The sequence below is a fragment of the Cupressus sempervirens genome, chromosome 10 (genome assembly GCF_028749045.1).
Source record: "Cupressus sempervirens isolate cs-2001-9-10 chromosome 10, ASM2874904v1, whole genome shotgun sequence".
Classification (NCBI taxonomy): domain Eukaryota; kingdom Viridiplantae; phylum Streptophyta; class Pinopsida; order Cupressales; family Cupressaceae; genus Cupressus; species Cupressus sempervirens.
Window position 1 is genome coordinate 255,710,653 of NC_143127.1, and position 23,254 is coordinate 255,733,906.

The following is a 23,254-nucleotide window of genomic DNA, read 5'->3' on the forward strand; positions in this document are numbered from 1 at the left end:
GTACATTAGTTTTTATGTAATATGTTTCTGATGTCATATTATGACTAGAAAAGTTATATGTAGATACTATACATGTTGATAATGATGTGTATAACCTCGAACATTAGTATCAATAGTATAGAAAAGAGATATTCACAATTTACCCAGTGAAACAAAACAATAGAATTAAAGGTAAGGAATTATTTTGTTTACAAAATAATTACTTGACCAATTAGGGATGACATCCTAGATGTTAACTCTAAGTTGGAAAAGTATATTATGGTCTTAGTTGACCTAGCAATAATTTGTGGAAAGGCATGGTATTTATGTAAAGGACATCTTGTGAGAAGAAGCGTGCAATTGTATTATAATAAGTGATATGCAGACTTTTTGTGAAGTGATATCTATGAAGTTTTTGAGAACCCTAGTTTGTGATCCAACATCAAGCTAAGGTTAGAGATCACTCAAGAAAGAAGATATAGCACCTATGTACCTAAAGACTAATTACTTGTTTGGGCAGTGAGCTCTTCTTTCATCTATTGTACTACAACTTCTAATAGGGTTAGAATCTCCTAATAGGGATTCAAAGTTTCCTAATAGGGACCCTCTATATTGAATTTTCTCATTTAATGCTAATAGGTCCATTCTGTAATAAGGAACACATATATCATTATATTATCTAGTGGGTATCATCTCCACTGAGGGTTTTCCATGGCCAAGATTTCCCTAGTTAATAGAATATGGTGTTACGAGTTCTTTTTATGCATGGTTAATATTACTATTCAACACTACTTGTTTACTTTCTTATGCATGGTTCAAAGTAATTAATAATAACTAGTTAGCGACAAAATTTTGTAGAATACTAATTCACCCCCCTTCTTAGTATTTCCTATTTCTAACTATTGGTATCAGAGCATAGTTACTCAAAAGAGGTTTAACAACTTGAGTAAGATCCCTATGGACATGGAATAGTTGATGAAGAACCTTGAAGAGGCACTTGAACAAATATATCTCCTTACTGAAGAAAGAGATAAGCTAAAAGATAGATATAAAGACTCCAAAGTATACATTGGACAATTGAAGGACAAAATTGAACATCTCAAATCCAAGCCTAAATGTACTAAACTTAAAGCTAGTGATGATAATTATTCAGAACTAAAAATAGAGTACAAGATACTAAAGCATGAATTGAAGATTACCAATCTAAAGTTGAGTTTGAAGAATGATCCTAGAAAAATTGAATATGATTTGAAGACTACAAATTTAGATCTTAGAGTGAGTCTGGCAAAGAAGACATCTAAATTTGAAATATTGAAAGAAAATCATAAAGAACTTCATAAGTACAACACAATTATGAAAGGTGAACTAACTCAGTCCAAGAAACAACTTGAAAAACTTTACACCAGCAGAGAAAAGATTAATGAATCTATGTCAATACAAAGACCTACCTATGATAACACTAGTCTTGGTTATTTATTTATCATATTTGCAAAGAAATTTGAAAGTAAATTACATCTAAAGGAGAAAGATATGCTTGATGATAAGATTGAATCTAGCCAATCTTCTGATAAATCCAAAGAAGTTGAGAAGGAAACTGTGAAATTGGATGAACCTAAGAAAGTGGAATCTCCTAAGGAAACTAGGTATGAATTTAGAGGTAAATTTTTTTCATGTAATGAAATAGCTCATATGAAATGAGATTGTACAAATAAATCATTTATTCATGTTACAAAATTTTACTTTCATAATTATAATGGTATTGGTCATAATGCAATTGATTGTAGGGAACCTATGTGTGATAATAATAGAAGAAATAGTAGAATGTTTGGAAACACTAACCCTATATATAGAAGAAGATCTAATGAAAGGACATCAAGAGAAATTAGATTTTATGAAGAAAGAAAGCATATTGTGTGTTATAAGTATAACAACTTTGGACACATCACTCAAAATTGTCAAGCACCTATTAATCAATAGAATCCTATATATCAATTAAGAAACAAATTTGAACACATAGATAATTACTACAGACTGGATAGAAGCAATAATGGAAGAAACTTTGGAAATGACAGAAGGAATCATGGAAGGAACTTCAAAAACAGAAGCAAGAATAGGAAGAACTTTGAAAATGATAGAAGGAATCATGAGAGTAACTCTAGAACTAAGAAAGATAATAAAGAACAAAAAAATCTAGTTAATGAAATTTTAGAAGAACTCAATGAGGCATTTGCAAAAGGATTAGATATTTCAAAAGAAAAGTTAGATGATGCTGAGATAGGAAAATTGAAGTCAGCAATCAAGTTTGATTCAACCAAGTTGAATTAAGCTTGTTCACTTCACCAGAATTGGAAACTTAATTTAGAGATCAAGCTACTCATAGCAAGGTTGAGAGAAGATGTATTATGATATTTTTGGATTGTAGTTAAGCTCACTTGCAATATGGAGCTTATTGGAACAAGTTAGGAAGGAAATAAGAGCTACTATTATAACAGAGATAGTTTACATTGTGACAGAAGATGAAATCTATGCTTCTATAGAAAATTTTGTAAAGAAAAGTTTTGTGGAGCATTTTCATGATGAAAGGAAGCTATGGTGAATGTTGGATAGCACTCAAAGATCAGACAATTGATGTTGAGCAGATATTTGATTTTAGAATGAAATAAATAACTTTTTTGATTGAGTGAAGTATGCATTTAATGCAAGTTCCAAATGAATAAAAGGAGTACAAACTTGATTATTTCTACATTTCAATCATTTGAGAAGCTAAGAGCACCCAATATTAGTTTGGAAAATTGATTTTGAGAAAAACTCTAATCTGAAAGAATGGTATTTTATCATTTTTTGCACATAAATTCTTTGATAAATTTATTTTTGATATAATCATGGATATGTCAGTTGTTTAGAATGTTGAGAATATTAAGAGAGCCAAATTAAAGTTTTTTCCTATGAATCCCCTAGAGGAGAACCCTAATTCTACAATATCAATTACTTTGACAACATAGTTTTCTTGGAAGATGTAGGAAGCTACCTATGTAGTAACTTTGAAAGTATTGGAAGTGAGTTTATGAATAGATATGTGGAAATTGTTTTCAACCATGATATGACTATTAAGCCCATATACAAGCATCTAAAAGACTTAGGCATAATTAGATATCATTTCTACCATGAACTTGATAATGAGGAATGGACACATATCTTATTAAGTAAAATTCATAATGGAAAGATTTGGATGGGAGACAATGTAGTTTACATATTTTTTGACCTTATTAATGATGTCATTAATCTTAGCAAACACGAGAGTGTACCTATTTGTGAGAAACTAGTTAAGAAGAAGGTTGAAAATTATACTAAGGCAATCTATAATGGTAAAACAATGGTGATCGACACAATTAGACAACATGATGTTAGAATATTGAGAAGAATCATTGCATATTCTCTATGTGCAAGTTCTACGAGTGATGAGTTGTCAATAGGATTTATTTATGCATCTTATAAGACATGTGTTGAGAAAGAACAAGTAAATTTGAGTGAAATTTTGAGAGTGCAACTTATTGAAAACTTAGAGACGATTAAGAGAACCAAGAATAGTGTATTTGGATTCCAATATTTGATTAATCATATTTTATTTCATGTACTCAAGATATTTCCATTTTTATTAGTTATTGATGTTATAAGCAATGAAAGATGTACTATGGACAAGATACCAAATGCATGCAGAAGGCATCTAGTAGAGACAATCTTGGATAGCAAAAATTTGATCATGAGATGAAATAGAGATATAGAATTGCCCCTACAATTGTTGATTATTTAAGAATGAAATATGTTTTATGGTGGACACTAACCTAACCTATATTGAAGTAGTAGAACCTCATAAAACATTTCTTGAGCCCTTGGTTTATGAACTGAGCAATGATATAGCTATTAGTTATATTGATTTATATTGGAATCTAATATTGATGAAGAATCATCTAGATTTGGAGTGTATGAGGAGATAACCCAATTAGCCTACTAGGCATCATTAAAAAAGGTATCTCATAAGAAGATTGCATCTATAATGAAGAAAGAATTATTGGAGGTTGGTATGTCAGAAGAAGAATCACAAGTAGTTAGACAAAATTTCTCCTCAATGAAACAAACTAGTGAACAAAGCATAATGTATGTGACATCTTTGTCAGTTGGCCAAGTATCTAGTGTATCTATTGTAGAAACTTCTATAGAATAGAGCATTTCATATCTGAGTATATCAGTTGTGTAGCCAAGTGAACCTAAGAGGAAGTTAGAAAGGTTAATAGAGACTCACAAGTCTAAAAGAATTAAGAAACAAGCTACTAGACCTGAAAAGAGAAAGAAGACATTTTTTACAATCGAGGACTCTAGTGTTGAAGAAGAAGAAGAGGAACTAGAAGACAAATAGCTAGATAAACTTAATGTTTCCAAGTAGCTAGCAAGAAAAATAAGGCAACCATAGATAGAGGAGATTAACACAACTATTGTTAGTGAAGGGAACTTTGTACAGATAAATAAGTTTTATGATTTATACAATGACATTGAGAAGGAACAAATTGATATCTCTACTCTAAGATACATGATCCTTAATATCTTAAAACTTGAGAGCATTAAAGGCATGATGAATCAAAAGGTCTATGACAGATTTGTAGCTAAGAAGACACCAATTCATGAAGAAGACATGAAACTTTGGAAGTCAATACTAAGAACTATGTGTAACATAGATAATGATGATGAAATCAAGAAATTGATAAAGAAACTAGCACCTTACTTGCAAAGTAAGATGAGGCCATTTTTATTCATGGGAGGAGAAATGAATTTTATTAGAAGTGAAACTACAATAGCTATCAATCAAATGACGAATGACTTAAAGGTAGAACCTACTACTATTGAGAAAACTTTGAAAGTATTAGTAAGTGCTGATACTATGTAGATTGATTAGACAAATGTTACTATTAACATTGATGAAGATCAATTCAATCAGCGTGAGTTCCTTTTTAAAGATATTCAGGAACAACTAAAACTGATTGCAGAAGAGAAAAGATAGATAGAAGAAGAAAAGAAGAAGATTGAAGAAGCCAAGCTAAAATTGCTTGAAGAAGAAAAGAGGTAGAAAGAATATGAAAATAGGAGAGAACAAGAATAAGAGAAAATGTTGGAAGAAGAAAAGGAAGAAAGAGAAAAGAAAGTAAGAGAAGAGAAGGAAGAAGAAGAGATAAGATCTATGAAGATTGTAGAGAAGAAACAAAAGGAAGATGAGGTGAAAGCATCTAGTTCATCCTCTCCTATATCTCTTGCTAACCTTGTAGGTGATGACAAGGATCAATATAACTTGATCTCATCCTTGAAAAAAATGTTTTAGAAGAACAAGAAGGTGAAAAGTCTATAGAGAGCACTAATGGAGGTGACTGATAGATTGCACACCACCCTCATAGCCAAACACACTGAAGTAGATCCTGAATAGAGAGCATAAGTAGTTGTGAAATTATTTAATGATGAAGTTACAAATTTATTGAATGTTGCTAAGTCTAAGGCTCAAATTTCATATGATGATAATCTTTTTAGCACCATTTGTTAGAATATTCAGATTGATTTGTTGAGTCTTGATACTTGTATCAAGGAACTCTGAATATGTCAAAAGGTTGGAAAGGTATTTTTCATCAAATGTACTTTATCTCATATGTTGACTAAATATGTGGATTAAAAGATTAAAGGGAATCTAAGTGAGTTGGAACCTTTAACCAGTCAAGTACAATAACCCTCTTGCAGTGTTCATGAGTTGGAAGGAAAAGTTGCTAGTGTTTACTCAAACATTAGGAAAATGGAATTTGAAAAATATCTAATTATGGGAAGACTCTCAAAATTCAGATAATCTATTTCTCTAAAGATATCAGTCATTGAAAGACAATTGGAAGAATGTGTCAAAGCTAAAGACACTTATGCAAACTTTACCTATTCCAACCTTAATGCAATTGAGACTACATCATATGACTTATGTGCAATTCTCACTATAGTCAAAGTAGAAAAGGATAGATAGGAGAAAGGTATGAATAGTTTAAAGGAAAATTTTGATGATTATATGAAGATTTTAATAGCTTTAGGCAACAAGCTAGTGTTTTGACAACAGATAGACAACCCTCTTGACATTTTTTGGATTTTTTGACCTTTGTCATTGATGTCAAAGGCAAAGAAGTTGAAAAATAAAATTGTATAGTAGGTTATGTATGTAGCAATAATATTCAAAAGGGGTGAAATTAAGAAATTGAGAATTTGTAATATGAAGTGTATGTAATGTAATAGATGATAAGTATTGTAAGTTTTTGTTAAGGTTTTTGTCACTTAGCCAATTTTCCTTACTTTGTTGCCATCAATGCCAAAGGGGGAGTTGTTGACTATTAGATATTTGTAGTCATGTAATTGTTTTCATTAATGGCAATACATTACATACATACTTGTAGTAAACTTCAAAAATAAAGATACTTAGCTTTTGGTACTCAAAAAATTGTCAAAGTATGAAATTGGTTTACAACAATAAATTGTTTTATATGTAAAATGTTTCTAATGTCATATTATGACTATAAAAGTTAGATGGAGATATTATACATGTTGATGATCATGTGTATAACCTTTAACATCAGTATAGAAAAGATATATTCATGATTTACCCAGTGAAATAGAACAACAGAATTAAATGAAAGGAATTATTTTATTTACAAAATAATTACTTGACCAATTAGGGATGACATCCTAGATGTTTAATCTAAGTTGGAAAAGTATATTATGGTCTTAGCTAACCTAGCAAATTTTTTTCAAAAGCATGGTATTTATGCAAAGGGCATCTTGTGAGAAGAAGTGTGAAATTGTATTGTAATAAGTGATATGCAAACTTTTTGTGAAGCGATATATGTGAAGTTTTTGAGAACCCAATTTTGTGATCTAAGATCAAGTTGAGGTTGGAGATCAGTAAAGAAAGAAGATACAACATCTATCTACCTAATTAATTTTTTGGGCAATAAACTCTTCTTATAATTGGAAGTGCATATTTGGGCAGTGAGCTCTTCTTGTATCTACTATTGTACAACTCCTAATAGGGTTGGAATCTCCTAACAGGGACTCTCTATACTAAATTTTCTCATTGACTCCTAATGGAGTCCATCCTCTAGCAAGGACCATATGTATCAATATATTATCTAGTGGGTATCATCTCCACTAGGGTTTACCTAGTTAACAAAATATGGTGTTATGAGTTCTTTTTATGCATGGTTAATATTACTCTTCAGCATTACTTGTTTACTTTTTTATACATGGTTCAAAGTAATTAATAATATCCACTTGGAAAAAAAAGTTTGTAAAATACTAATTCTGCCCCCTCTTAGTATTCCCTATTTCTAACATGTTGTTCAAAAGTATTCAGTTGTGTATTCCTAAAAGTTCTATGAGGATGAATTTGATTAAGGAGAAGTATAGTGGTGGATTGGCTGGACACTTTGGAATTGATAAAAATTTGAGTTTCTTGAAGGATAACTATTATTGACCACAAATGTATAAAGATAATCAAAAATTTGTGAAGAGTTGTGGAGTTTGTCAAGTTGCAAAAGAAGTAAGTCAAAATACTAGTTTGTATACACCTATTGTTGTTCTTGAGAAACCTTGGAGTGACATTAGTATGGATTTTGTTCTTGAATTTCCTAAGACAATGAAGGGGTATGACTCTATATTTGTTGTTGTGGATAGATTTTCTAAGATGGCTCATTTCCTGTCATGTAAGAAGACATCAGATGTTGAGCATGTTGTTGAACTTTTCTTTAAATATTTTGTGAGATTGCATGGATTACAAAGAAGTATTATTTATAATAGAGAAAGTAAGTTTGTTGGTAATTTTTGGAAGATTTTGTGGAATAATATGGGTACTAAGTTCAAGTTTAGTTCTACATTCCATCGATAGATAAATGGATAGACAGAGGTTGTGAATAGAAGATTGGGTAATTTGCTGCAATGTTTAGTTGGAGATAAGCTAAGTAATTGGGAAGTAGTGTTGGCACAAGCTAAGTTCGCATGTAATAATTCTGTGAATAGGAGTATAGGGAAAATACCTTTTTAGATTGTTACTAGAATCTGACATAGAGGTATATTAGATTTGAGAGATCTTGCTTGTGAAGAAAAGAGTAGTGTAGGGGAGAAATTTTCTAATTTTATGGAGTCTTTGTATAAGGAAGTGAAGTTAAGTTTGGGACAGAGTAATTAGAAGTATAAGGAGAATGTTGATAAGTCTAGCAAACATCATGATTTTGAAGTTGTTGATGAGATGATGGTTCATTTCAAGAAAGGAAGATTTCCCATTGGAACATAGAGTAAATTGAAGATGAAGAAGTTTGGACCTTGTAAGATCTTGAAGAAGTTTGACAATGGTAATGCTTATGAAGTAGAGTTATCTGATGAGATGGATATATCTCCTATATTCAATGTTGCTGATTTATATAAGTATAATGAGTTAGATGATGAAGTTTCTATATTAGAATATTATCCTAAGAAGAGGATTGAAGAAGTTGAACAAATATTTGATCAAAGAGTTGGCAAGAGAACAAGAGGAAAAAACTACTATGATTATTTGATGAGGTGGAAGAATAAACCTATTGAATATGCTTCATGGATTTCTTAATATGAGTTGGATTTAGCTTAGGTTGTGACATCTTAATTATTCAAGAGAATCATTTCTTTCAACCCTAGTTGTTTGATGTAGGAGCATCTTGAGTTGTCTTGTTATCCTGCTCATCTTTGTTCATTCTACATGTCAGAGCCGAGTACTAGTGGTTTCAAATTCTTCTATTGCTACTAAAATATTCAATAGATGTTGAGTAACTAAAGCACTAGTGGATGTTGAGTTACTATAGCTCTAGTAGTTGTTGAGCTACTGTACCAATATAGTGTTGATTGATTTATTCTTCATGTGCTGAGTGAACCTATTGGTGGTAAGTGTTCTTGTAGGTTTTGAGCATTCCTATATGTACCACACAATGTTGAGTGCCAGGATTTTTTTTCTTGGTCCTTCTTTGACTGAGTTGTCTAGGTCTAGTTCTAATTTGGACTGACCTTACACATATTTATTTTTGGTATTGGTAGTTAATATTTGATGTGAGCCAACTTGTGGCTATGCATGCATTTAATGCAAGGTTTAATTTTGTGATAGGTTGACTTGTGGCCACACAAGTATTTGAGGGGGGGTCTATGATTGAGTTTTAGGGAGAACTTAAAGGATTTTGAAGTGAGAAGTGCATGGGTCTAGAAATCTAAATTTGAAGCTAGATTGTGGATATTGAGTGTATTTTGTATCTAATCATAACTGATAAGGCCTTACAACTAGGCATGTATGCTAATTATTTGATGAATCAATAAAAGTGTTTACTCTTCTTCCTCATTTGGTTGTTGTTCTTTGTATTATGTTTCTACTTTGTTAACTCTTGCGAGGTGGTTTGGATAGCTAGGTGTGCCTTTTCCCCTAATTCTTCACCCCTCCCTATGTTAGATTTACCTTGACCAATTAGCTTCAATACACTTCCAAAAAAATAGTATTCATCCCTTTAGTCAGCTAGAACTCACCAAAAAAATGTCAAATCTAATATGTTGATACAATAAAATCCTTCATTAGCCAACACAACTCGTTCAACACTAACTCATAAAAGACTTTCCTTTAGACTTCCTTTGGTAACTAAGTGAGCTTGATTAACACTAGTTCCATGCCAAATTTCCTTTGCTAACTAAGTGAACTTTGTTAACACTAGTTCTGTGTTGTCTTTCCTAGAATGCTTGACATACACAGGAAACTTCCTTCAATGCCTGAGTAAGCTCACCTAACACTGATTTCTTGGTAAAAGACTTGACATTTGTGTAGCATTAAAGACAACCCAAAATTTAATGATTTTATTCATCTCTCTCTCTCTCTGCTCACACACACATGAAATCCTAATATCTCTCTTATCTAACTCATAACATATATATCTCTCTCTCTCCCTCACACACATACATGAAATCCTAAAATCTCTCTATTGCTAAGTCTTAACCTATCTCTCCCCTTAGTCACACACACACACACACACACACACACACACACACACACACACACACACACACACACACACACACACACACACACACACACACACACACACACACACACACACACACACACACACTCACTCACTCACTCACTCACTCACTCACTCACTCCTAACCTCTCTCTATCTATCTCATAATCCTTAACTTCTATCTCTCTAAATAGCCCATACTAAATCTCTAAGTAACCCCTAATCTCTCTCTCTCTCTCTCTCTCTCTCTCTCTCTCTCTCTCTCTCTCTCTCTCTCTCTCTCTCTCTCTGACACACACACACACAATAACTCCCAATATCTCTCTCTTACTAACTCCCAACCTCTCTCATTCTCTCACTAACTCCTAACCTCTCTCTATCTAACTCTTATTTATTAAACTTTGTTTCTCTTTAAACTAACTCCTTGATGTCCTACAATGTTTTTATCTACACACTATTGTAGATCTTAGCAATAGATTTCTAATGCATTTTAAATGGAGTTAATTAGACTTTGAGCATGAATTTTTACTTCTTCAAAACCTAATTGGGTTTCAATACTTTGTTGGGTTTTGAATGTACTTATTAATTTTCATAACCCAATCAGGTTATTTAAAAATATAAAATGCTATAGATCATGGCTTGGTAATAGCCTTAGGAGTTGACCCAAAGGATTGTGAACTCCTTCCAATTTTATTTTTTAAAACATTTTTTCATCTTCTAAGATGAATTCTCATATTTTCCTTCATTAGGTTACCAAACGATAAAGTTGGTATGTCTAAAATTACCACATAATTGGACAGGTCTTTGTAGCTTTCTAAAAAAGTATTTTTTCCTACTTTGGACACCCTTAACATTGTAAACTTTAAATAGTTTTACCACTATCTCTACACTGCTCATAGACATGTGTTTAGATTTTTTTTAATAAATTGTAATATACTAAACTAAATGAAAAATAAATTACATATTATTGTCATACACTTCATTCAATGAAAATTAAAAAATATTCAATTATTTTGATGTAAGGTCTGCCCTACACATGAGAAGGTGTTGAAATTTCAAGATGTGGTCACTTCAATAATTCACTAAAAAAAATACTCATTCTAAAATTATACAAAATATAAAACTTCTAGATATGACTCTCAACTATCGTTCTGCCAAATGGATTTGCAAAATACTAAATATAACTAGGTCTTTTTCATCACACATGAAAATAACTATGTTAATTTTTCTAAAAAGGAAATATTATTCATGTGCATAGGGTTTGATCCACCTAATCTTATCAATTTTTAAAAAACTCTAGTAGCTTAGAAAGTAGATTCATGGTACTAATATTTATATATTTTTACACATCTTGTCATTTTCAATGGATGACCCTTATATATGTTAGCCAAGTTTAGGTCTACCCATTTTTTAAAAAAAAAAATTCCACTTATACCCCCATTTTTTTACACCATCTTGGTGCACTTACCCTATAATAATGTCATATTATCTTTTAGTATTAAAATATATCTTTTCTATTGAGAAGTTTTTATATTGAGAAGAAATAATACTATATATTATCATCACATGTCACTATATTAGCATATTATATAAATATACTTTATTTTTATAATATATTATTTTTTATTAAGCTCAAAAGCCTTAGAAGGAGTGATGGCATTTAAGAGTAAAAGACATTAGAGAAAGACTAACATCAAAATTTTAATGTTTTCTTAGAACAGATAATTATAGAACTAGGGGCTGCAGGTGGCCACTTATATCCTAAAGGCCAAAAGGACTAGTAAAAACATACAACCAAATGGGTACTATAGAAATAAAAACCCATTCTAAGAAAGAGAGGACAAGAGTTGGTATCAAAAAGGGAAAGACTATCCCCCACTCTGCCTAAACTCCAAATAAAATAAAATCACTTAACCATAAACCAAACAAAGAAATCAAAAACTAGTGAAAAATGCTTTGGCCATCAAAAATAAATTCATTGTCTATGCTTTAAAAAATAGAAAATCTATCTAAAAAGATAAAACAAAGACTAATGTAAATTATTGAAACTACCATAGTCCAAAATGAAAGGGAAAAAACCTTGCAATGAAAACTTTTAAAGACATCATTAAAAAAACTTGCCAAGATAGAGATGAAACCTTCTAATATTGATAGGTTCCAATCTTAACCACTGTGTCCAAAATGCCTATCTTCTAGAAGAAACAAACCAAAAAAAATGACATGTCATGAATGAGTTGAATCTACTTTGATCCTACATCCAAGTAGCCATACTCTTGAAAGAATACTACATGGAGAATTCATTATCCTCCATCCAAAAAAAATACAAAAAACCATAGGAGATGTTACCACCTTGATAAGGAACAATAGATAGGACAATGGGTAAGGATACTAAAAGGTTCCCACTATTTATCACAAGCAAAAGTGACAAAAGAGGGGAAACAAAACCTTGGGTCTTCATGTGAAGAGAAAGCTTTTTATGAAAAGCCTCCTCAAGCCTTCGCTTGAAGACCTATGAAGGGTTATTCAATTATATGTTTTCTTTGATGTTACACAAAATTTCATGCCTTTACTGAGCAGTGAGTGATAGCTGAGCTCACTCGGGCCTCAAAGGCAATTTCCTGTATATGTCGAGCATTCAATTATAACAAAGTTCATAGATAGTATTGACCAAGCTCAGTCGGTAAATGAACTGAAATCAGCATTGACCAAGTTGGGTCGGTTAACATTAGAATTTTATGTTTTAACCAAGTTGGTTTAGTTAACAAAGGGATCCTCTATGTTGACAGAGTACTCAATTTTGTATTAGTCAACTGTGAACATCTTAAGTTTGATAGATTTATTGGTTAATACAAGATGACTTAAGGGATGAAAATTATTTGATTAAAAGAGTATTCAAGCTGACTTGACAAGGTGAATCATATATATGATAGGTCAAGTTGAGGATTGAATATCTGGAATTGAAGTAGATGAATTAAAGAAGCAAATTTGAAGGATATTTGTAAAGGACATAGTATTTGAGTTGATTGAGCTGCAAAGAACATTTTGATCAAGGAGGATCAAATAATCAAGCCAAAAATGAGATCTCAATGAAAAAAGTTAGCTGCATCAAAAATTAGGTCGTCATTATTACTCTCTAATAATTGTATCAGTGAATCAAATCTTCTAATAGAGTTAGCCTAACAGCTATTCAACAAATCCTCTAACAAGGTGGCATTTCTACATTGAAGTGTCTAAAGACCTCTTAAAAGACCACTCCTAAAGGGGTGAATCAAATCCTCTAACAAGGTCACACCTAATAGTGTTTTTTGTAAAATATAATACGGTTGCCTCCTGACAAGGCTCACTTCAAAAGAATGAAAAATGGTAACTAGTTGAAATTGGTGGTTTTTCCAAATTGGGTTTCCATGTTAAATCTTTGTGTCTCTTGTGTTCATGTTGTTTCCTTTATCTTTCTTCAACTAAGTTAATAAAGGCTAATCACATTAATATCTTAGGATCTAATTATCTCTATGCTAACTGAGTGACATTAACATATTCAATGTTAATTGAGTTACAACAAAATCTTTAGTGTTAATTGAGTTACATTAGGATTTGGTTTTATATTGGGTTTCCATCTTAAAAGGGACTTGGATTTTTTTTTGTAGTAACTAATTCACCCCTCCCCTCTCAGTTACTTATTTCCATTTCCAATAGCTTCGTGCAAAGACCCCCTCTTTATATGAAGACACTTGTATAGGGGCCTTCAAATGAAGAGGGGATCCTCATTCAAAGAACCCCAGCTAGAATTTTGTACAAATTTTTGTGATTTATAATATCATTTTCATTTTTTCTAATATAAATTTGTAGATCTTAGGGTGTTAGAGAAAAGCACATGATGTTTTCAGCTTGTATTAGCTTCTCAACAATATTTTCATCCTCCTTCGAGCATTTAGCATACTAGGTGCATAATATTCTTCATTTTTTGTGTTTTTAATGAATAATTAGTTGTTTTTTATTATATCTTAATTAGATTTTTTGTTTATATGTTGTAATCTTTTATATATGTCATAGTTGGTTTTATGATAGATTAGTATTTTTAATTATATTAGATAGTTTTACACAAAAATAGTTAGAAAACTTTGAAAAATAATAGTTAAAACTATAGTTAGAAAAAATATTATGTTTAGAAAATGAAAAGTCTAGGTAGTTAGAAAAAATAAATGAAACCCCTAGGTGGATAGAAAATCAAAAATCAAAAATCAAAACTCAAGGTCTAGAAAATAAATAAAAATCATCTCTCCTCTCTATCTCCTCATTTTCTCTTCTCTCTTCTCACTTTTTCTCTCCTATCTCTCTCCTCACTTTTTATCTCCTCAATCTCTCCTTACTCACTCCTTTCTTTCTTCCCTCACTCTCTCCTTTCTCTCTCCTCACTCTCCTCACTCTATTACTTTACTCTCTCTTCACTTTCTCTCTCCTCACTTTTTATTTGCTCCTTCTATTAAGATTAAATAAATAGAAATTACAATTACATCCAATTAGCCAATATCAAAAAATCAAAAAGTGCACAAAAGCTAAAACAAAAAACAAATATTTAGTGTTATTCACCCAATCCCTAGGCTATGTCCACAAAAAAATGAGTCCAATATTCTTATTATCCATTGATTACAAGCTGATTACAATATGAAATCCCTTGCAACTTAATACTATCATGAGAAGCTTCTATCTAATCATACATCACAAAATCCCAAACCATGAGTCATTTTATACAATCTTTTTATTGCTTACAAAATTAGGGCCAGAATATTCTGACTAGTAGAAAATATCTCCTAGTGGCTTTTATAATAAAAAATCATTTGAGCTTTCAAGGATGTTTTCCCCAAAATGGGGCTCTGCCCCAGGGCTCTACAAAGGGTGCTTCCCTCAAACCCCCATAGGAAAATCTTGGGGGAAAGTATGCCAAATAAAGTAGGGAAAAAGTTATGCTCTAAGTCTATTTAGGATCCACATAAAAATAATTGCCCACTTGGAGATTGATTAGACTCCACAATAATAACCTCCTACTTAGAGACTAATCACAACACTATTAATTCTATAACTCCCACTAGAATGTAAAACCACCATGGATTCTCTTGTTCCTTTATTCTATTAAGTCTAGAAGACTAAATGAAGATGAAGAGGAGTTCAACTATTTTGTTGTCATTTTCTTTGTAAACATAGATTTTGTGTTATCACCTCTATGTATCTTTTCTAGCTTTAACCATTCATCATCCAAAATTACTTGAATGAAATGGTACCCTAGCTATATGTGTTTTGTCTTTGAATATAGAGCATAATTATTAGAAAGATGAATAGAACCATTGCTATCTATAAAACAATAATTATCTATCTATGGCTATCCAAATTCTTCAAGAAAAAATTTAAACCATATCATCTCCGTGACTTCTTATATAGTAGCAACATACTCTACCTATGTATTAGATAAAGAATTTGTTGGAATAACTAATTTACAAGTTACATATGGAATAAGAAAAGGTTTTTATTGTATTCTTCATTAGTTATAAAGTTTTCCATTGATGTCAAAATTTTTACATATTATTTCATCTTGTTACTAAGGATAAAATAATGGAGACACCTTATCAAGTAATAAGCTTCTACATGAGTGGAGAGATGCTTTTATGATTGTTAGGCATTGAAAACCTATAAAATGGAAACACACACACACACACACACACACACACACACACACACACACACACACACACACACACACACACAGATAGATAGATAGATAGATAGATAGATAGATAGAGAGAGAGAGAGAGAGAGAGAGAGAGAGAGAGAGAGAGAGAGAGAGAGAGAGAGAGAGAGAGAGAGAGAGAGAGAGAGAGAGAGAGAGAGAGAGAGAGAGAGAGAGAGAATAGTGATTGAAAGTGAAATAGGGCTATCAGAGAAATGAAAGGAAATTGTGTGTTACAAGAGAAGTAGAAAAAATAATAGTATGTTGTTATATTGATGAGCTTAATTAGATTTTATATAGAAAGATAATGCAAATCATAATCACTTTTTTTATTACTTTCTTAAAATTTTATTAGTATAAATCCCTTAGAGGGGTGATCTTAATCAATTTTTTGTAAAACCTCTAACATGGTGGCATTCTTATATTAGATTGATGAAATCCTTTAACAAGGTTACTCCTAGAAGATTAAGGATCCTAATATATCTGTAGGACAATAATAAGGTACACTTAATAGTGTTTGGTAACCCTTAATCAAGAAAGCTCATAATAGAGCATATTGTAGAAGAGTACAACATTTGTGAGCACTATACTCACACTACAGCTTTCACCCAAATCAAGTTTTCATGAGATAAATATTGGAGTTACTATTTTATGCATGATTATACTATTTATTTTGGTGTAATGTTCACTTAAATGATAACAAAACTATAATAGGTATAACTAAATCTTGTCGATAGATTGTTTGGAAGTGAAAAGAAAGAAGGACTTGTTAATTTGGTTATTAGTGATTCATTAGAAATTAGTCCTATACCTACGAGTGGTATCAAAGATCTGGTGCTTGAATTAGAAGCTTAACATCTTTTGGAAAAGATCTCAAGATGTATAGGAAGGAAGGACCAAAGTTTAACAAGTATGAAGATGAATTTAGAATGTGAGTAAACTAGATGAAGCTTCATTTATTAAGACTTGGAGAAAATGTTGAGGACTTTCTTACCAACCACTAGTCAACTTGATGATGATAGAACTAGATAGTGCTTTAAATAACTTTGAGTATGTTGATACTCAATATATTTTCTTATCTAAATAGATGTGGGATAAAATATTACAAGTAAATTGTGAATATGCACATGTTATGGAAGATAAGGTAAAGGACTAAAAGGAAAGCTAGATGCAATGAGAATGAATGAGAACAAGACTATTTCATAGTATGAGAAAAAAAAAACTTGTTAGAGCAATCGAAAGAGCTAGAGGAACTATTGAAGAAAGTGAAGTTTTAAGTAAGATTTTGAGAACCTTACCTAACTAATATGAAATTAGAGTTCCTGCTATACAAGAACTGAGAACTATTGAAAAAATTAATATTACCATTCATTCACTTATTTGTAGGATGACAATATTTGAGCTAAGTAACTATGAAAATAGTCAACCAACTAGTGAAATTACACTTTAAGCTATAGCAAGTTAAGAAATACACTAAAGAAGAAAATTTGTAGATGATGAAGAATATGAAGGCCTAGAAAAGAGCTAGAAGATTTGGAAGCCTTGATCAAAAAAATATTTCCCAAATGAAAAGGTATATACAAAGGAAAAATTCCTATTACATGCTAAAATTGTAGACAAATTGATAATTTTTCACATAGATGTCCTAAAAAATTGAAGAAATAAAAAAGTGAAGAAAAGGTGAACCAATATAAGAAGAATAAATAGTTTGGACAGAAGGAAAAGAAGGTATGTTAAATAGTTGAGGATGAATATAACAAAGACAATGCAAGTGGAGATGATGAAGAGATAGTTTTTTTCGGGTAAAAGCACAAACTTGTGTCACCCTTTTGTAAACGTAAAGGCTAACAAAAGTATAATTGTTCACCTTCAATGACATAAAACTAGTATTATTATTTAGAATTTAACAATGAAGTAAACTAATGAAATGTGTAGAAATTGATGAAGCTTAGAATAATAAATTTTAAAAATAATTCGGAATAAGAATTGATATATTTATCTATTTTTCATAGACAATTTATTGGCTGTTGAAAAATGTTGAAAATTAGGAGTTTAGTTCCCACCACAAAACTATATGGAAACAAACATATTTTCATTTGATCTTGGACAATGTTATAGATAACATATATAGCTAGGACAATCAAAAATAAAAATTGACTTTAGACCTATATTTTCTCTTTTATAATGATTCAAATTTCACCTCACATGAAATTGATAGGTTTCATCTCCCACCACATTTTTCAAAACAAATCTATTCTAACCAAAAGAAACATTATACATTCTGAAAGAGGACTCTCTCCTCTAGAACATCATATAAATTTTAATTTTTTTTGATATTATTTAATATTTTTTTCATTCTCAAAATCAAAATATTTTTGAGTGTTAAAATACATGCTTCTAGAATTTTTTAATTAAAAAATATTATATCTAGTTAAAACACTATAAATTTTATATGAGAATATTCTTGACTTTCAGCTCTATAAACTAGTGTTTATATGTCAATAAAAAACTATCATAAAAAATAGTAAAAGTTATTGAAATGTTAGTTTTTTGAAATAATTATATCTCTTTAGTAATTTGATGCAAGCTATTTTAAAACATGCATTTAATTGACATTTCAAATTGGAAAAGTGTGAGACCATATATAACTTAGCTATAATGAATTGACCTAGATCATATGTTTGAGAAAAAAATGATTTGTGGATAGAAATACTCAAATTGAGTCATTCTGATAAGTTAGCCTGACACAACTTTGTAGTTTTACCCTTTCACTATAAAATAACCAATTGCCAACAAAGAAGTTATTAGAGAACAAAATGGATTAATTTCCCATATGGACACAAATAATGATTAGATCATTGATAGTGGTTACACTCACCACATGACTAGAGACAAAGAAAAATTTGCAACCATGGAGCTATAAGATGGAGGATAAGTAAAATTTGGAAATGGATCACCCTGCACAATCAAAGGAAAATCTATTTAATCTAACTAATTATGTTGTGTGTGATGAAGTTTATTGGGTTGATGATTTATAGTACAATCTTTTGAGTGTTTCTTAATTTAAAAACAAAGGCAATAAGTTTGAATTTAGTAATGGGAAATACAAAATATTTGGAAAGAATAGAAAATTTCTTTCTATAGGTGAATATAAAAAAGGAAATTGATTCAAGTTTTATACATCACTAGGTCATTGCTTGATTGCTAAAATTGAAGAAAGATGGTTATGGTACAAGAGATTATGTCATGCAAATTTTAAAAACCTAGAAAAAGTAAGAAAGAAGAAATGTGTAAGAGGAATGCCAATAGTAAACACACAAGAGAATGATGTATGTAAGGAGTGCCATTTTTGAAAAAATAACTTGTTCAAGCTTTACAAGTAAAGAATATTCAACAAAAAACCTATTAAATTTAGTTCACATAGATCTTTTTGGTCCTATTGATTTTATGACTATTCAAGGATGATGTTTGTTGGTCTTTTGAAACCAAAATTAAAGCATTTGATATGTTTAGGAATATTTAAAAAAAAAAAAAAAAATTATATTGAACTAAATTGTTTGTAACCGCTCACTTTTCTTTTTATTGATATGGAATATTTTATGCATATTCTAGTGCTTGGATTTGGATTTGTGCTCTAACTGTATAGGAAACCTCTCTATATAATCACTATTCTAAAGAAATCTTATTTCATAACTTTTTTAATATTAACTTTTCTAGGTGACTAATGTTTAGATATTTTACTTGAATCTAACTAGTTCATGAATTGAACATTAAAAAATAATTGAATTTTTTTTAACATTTTAAACTATTGTAACTTTTAAATATGAATTAAAAGTGCAAACAAGGAAGTATTCTATAAGGTGTGTGCACCAATGTGGTGTACAAAAAATTGGACACTGCCAAAAAAGAAAAGATTTAAACATTAATAACCTAATTGGATTATTCAAAATTTTAAAAAGCATCCAAACTTTGTTACCAAGCCTAGCCAAAATATATAAAAATATAAAACTCAATTGGGTTCCAAGGCCAAAAATATCTTCCAAAGCTGATCAAATTATGGAGAAGAGAGATAATAATTTTACTTCTTCAAAACATGATTGGGTGTTGAAGAAGTAAAAAAAGGTTCTACTTAGGAAGCCATAACTTTCATCACCAGAGTCTGATTGAGTCCATTCAAAATGCATTGGAAAGATTTTTAAAATATCTATAATGTAATGGAACTAAGAGACTCACATGAGATCAATATTTATTTTCCAACCATTTTAATTAAACATATTCTAAAATAAGTAACCATTATTTTCCAAATGTGGAACAAATAAGCAAATATGAGCGCTATCATGTTTTCCCTCTCTCTCTCTCTCTCTCTCTCTCTCACACACACACACACACACACACACACACACACACACATTCTCATTTATTGACTATATCCTTATCTCTTTCTCTCACTCTTACTAATTAATAACCTTTCTTACTATCTCACTAACTCCTAACATCTCTCTACCTAACAAATAAGTAGATAAGACTGTGCATAAGCTTGACCAAGGAATACAACAAAAGATTAAGGAACTTGAAGTTTACTTTGAGTGATGCTAGTATAAACAAAACCATAGTAAGTACCAAGAAAATTCACTATTGACTGAGCATCAGTATTGACCAAGAAAATAGTTTTGATGCCAAGCTAGAATCTCTATAGTGGTGGAGTAAATCAATGATGAATAAGTGTCATAACCTAGTGTTAGTTGAGTGAAATTATTTTGAATACGTATGAGAAATAGTGATTTCTAGTTGACTCAGTTAATATCTTGGGATATGGAAAGTGTGTTAAAGATTAAATTGTTCAGTTGGATCATTTAATTCAATGTGAGGATTAGGTAAATACCTAATGAACAAATTCAATGAGAAATTTCTAGAAAAGAAGGGAGAGCAGCATATACAATGAATCTATTGGATCAAATCATAAACCCCAAGATCTATAGTGATTGTGAAGATAGAAAAGGACTAGAATTACCTATTTAAGGAGGAAGAGAGGCAAACCTTAGGTGTGTGAAAGAGAGAACACAAGGGAGAATAAAAAAGAAAAGATATGTGAAGAATAGAACATAGCAGAGAAGTTGTGTGTGTTTAAGGTATTTCTAGTAAGATGGAACAAATTTGTTGAGGTTGATAAGACAATCTAAGTGATGAGGCTAATTATCACCTCTATTTTATGATAATTTTAAATACTCTATTTTAATACTGCCAAGACATTTGTGAACTTATGTTTAGTTGAACTTATGATTAAGTCTAGATAGAACCATTAACCTATGGGTAGATAATGTGTCATATTTTGCCAATATTATACATATAATGCAATATTTCATATAACCGTGAGAATGTATGTTCTAATATTTGGATTCAATTTGATTATGCTTAAATGCAAATATTTTTGGATCATAAATAACCTGATGAGGAAGAAGCTAGAGGATGGTCAACAACATTCAAGGAGGAACATTAAAGTCTAGTCACAGTGGAAGAACCATAACAATATTAGGAGACACAACTGCTACAAAGGAGGAGCTATTATTCCATGAATGTAGGGATGATGAGTTTCTATATTCCCTCTACATTTACTATTGTGTCAAATTGGTTATCCAAAATTTATTGTTTCAACTACGACCTATTATATTTCCTTCTTTTTCTCTAGTAGATTTCAACTCAATTTTTTTTCTTTCCTATTTTAGAATAAGTGTCAATCCCCTATTTATAGGGATAGGATTGATAGTTTTTAGAGGTTGGAAGAAATTTTATGAAAAGAAACTCTTGACTCTCGTAGTGAATTATTTTATAGTTTTATGTATTGTTCTTATGTAAGGAATTTTGGAATATAATGAAATAGTTCTTGGTTTACATTATGTGTTAGTAGATTAGTAGAAGTTGACCAAGGGGGCCCACTTGGGAGGTGTATTAGACTAGAGTAGTATAGATTTACTTCCAAGATTTCTAGCATTTCAAGTAGAAGTTGTAAGTTTCTTCCTACAACATCATACTTTGTGAGTGTTCCTACAACATTTGCAAGAATAGTTATAATGGATGGTATGAGTTCGAATATAAGTTAGCATTTAATTTTATTTTCAACATTCATTTTAGTGAAGAGTTAAGTGTGTTAATTTCCTATAGCTCTGGTGTAGGTTCTTCCTTTGCATTTTACTTTCCTGCAGCATAAGCATAATGACTTTTTAAGAAACCTAGTGCACATATCATGTTGACCATTTCAAGTATACATCCTTGGGTTGACAAATTAAATGCACCTCATGGTGGGGAGAATAATCCTTAGATTGAATATACTATTCCTAAGTAAGGCCTTTGGCATGATTATCATACACCTATTGTGAGATGGACCATTTTTGGCGTTGTTGTTGGGGATGGTGTCAAGCTAGGAACATATTTTTGGGTCATAGTTATTTTTAATTAAGTTTTCTTTTAGAGATTTGTAGTCCTAAAAGTTTCTTTAAAAGTGTGAAGAATTCAATTGCATGCATCAAAGAGGAAGAAAACGAGATGAATATGGCAGATTTCTTCCATGAGAGTTTGTTAATTTGAACAAAGAAATTGAAGAAGAAGTTGAGTTGCCATTTGAGGATGCAAGCTCTGATTTTCTTGCAGGATCTTCCTCTAGAATAGAACCTTTGGACACAAGTGGTCTTAAGCCTTTTGCTAAAATTTTGGCCAACTTTCTTGATAGTTCTAGTCCAAATCCACCTGTTGTTAACAATCCCTTAGCCAACATTCCTTTTTAGTAGTAACTCCATAATCAAGTACCTCTAGTAATGCCACAACCTACTTTTACATTTCCTCTCCTAAGCCTCATAGCTTATGCTAATCTCAAAAATATACCTGTAGCTACTCTGCCAAAGTTCTATTGCCTCACAACTTAGGATCTTGATACTTTCTTGTTTGAGTTTAACATACTCTATCATAGCTTTGACTATAACACTGATGCCTATAATCACAAGTTGTTCTTAGAAACATTGAAAGAATTAGCCTTATGGTGGTTCGTGGCCTTAGAAGCCAATGCAACAATTACCTAGGATGAAATGCAAACTCTATTTCTTGATAAATACAAAGAGTATTGCAAGGCAAATGATTCAAGTGGAGATGATATGTTTAGAATATCACAAAAGGAGGACAAAATATTGGAAGACTATTTTTCACATTTCTTGTAGACATTGCAAAAGAACCCTCAACATGTACTAGCAGACAATTCACAAAAGCTAGTCTTCTTGAGAGGGATAAACAATAATTGTTTGGAAGCATTAGACCTAATGGCTGGTGGTGATGTATATCAATCCTCTTGGGATGACCTCAACAAAATTTGTCTTAACTACTCAAGGTCAACTATGAAGAAAGGCAAAGGACATTGGTCCAAAGCCACTAAAGGGATCAGTCAAGGTATTTCAAAGCTTGAGATATCTAATATACTCTCAAA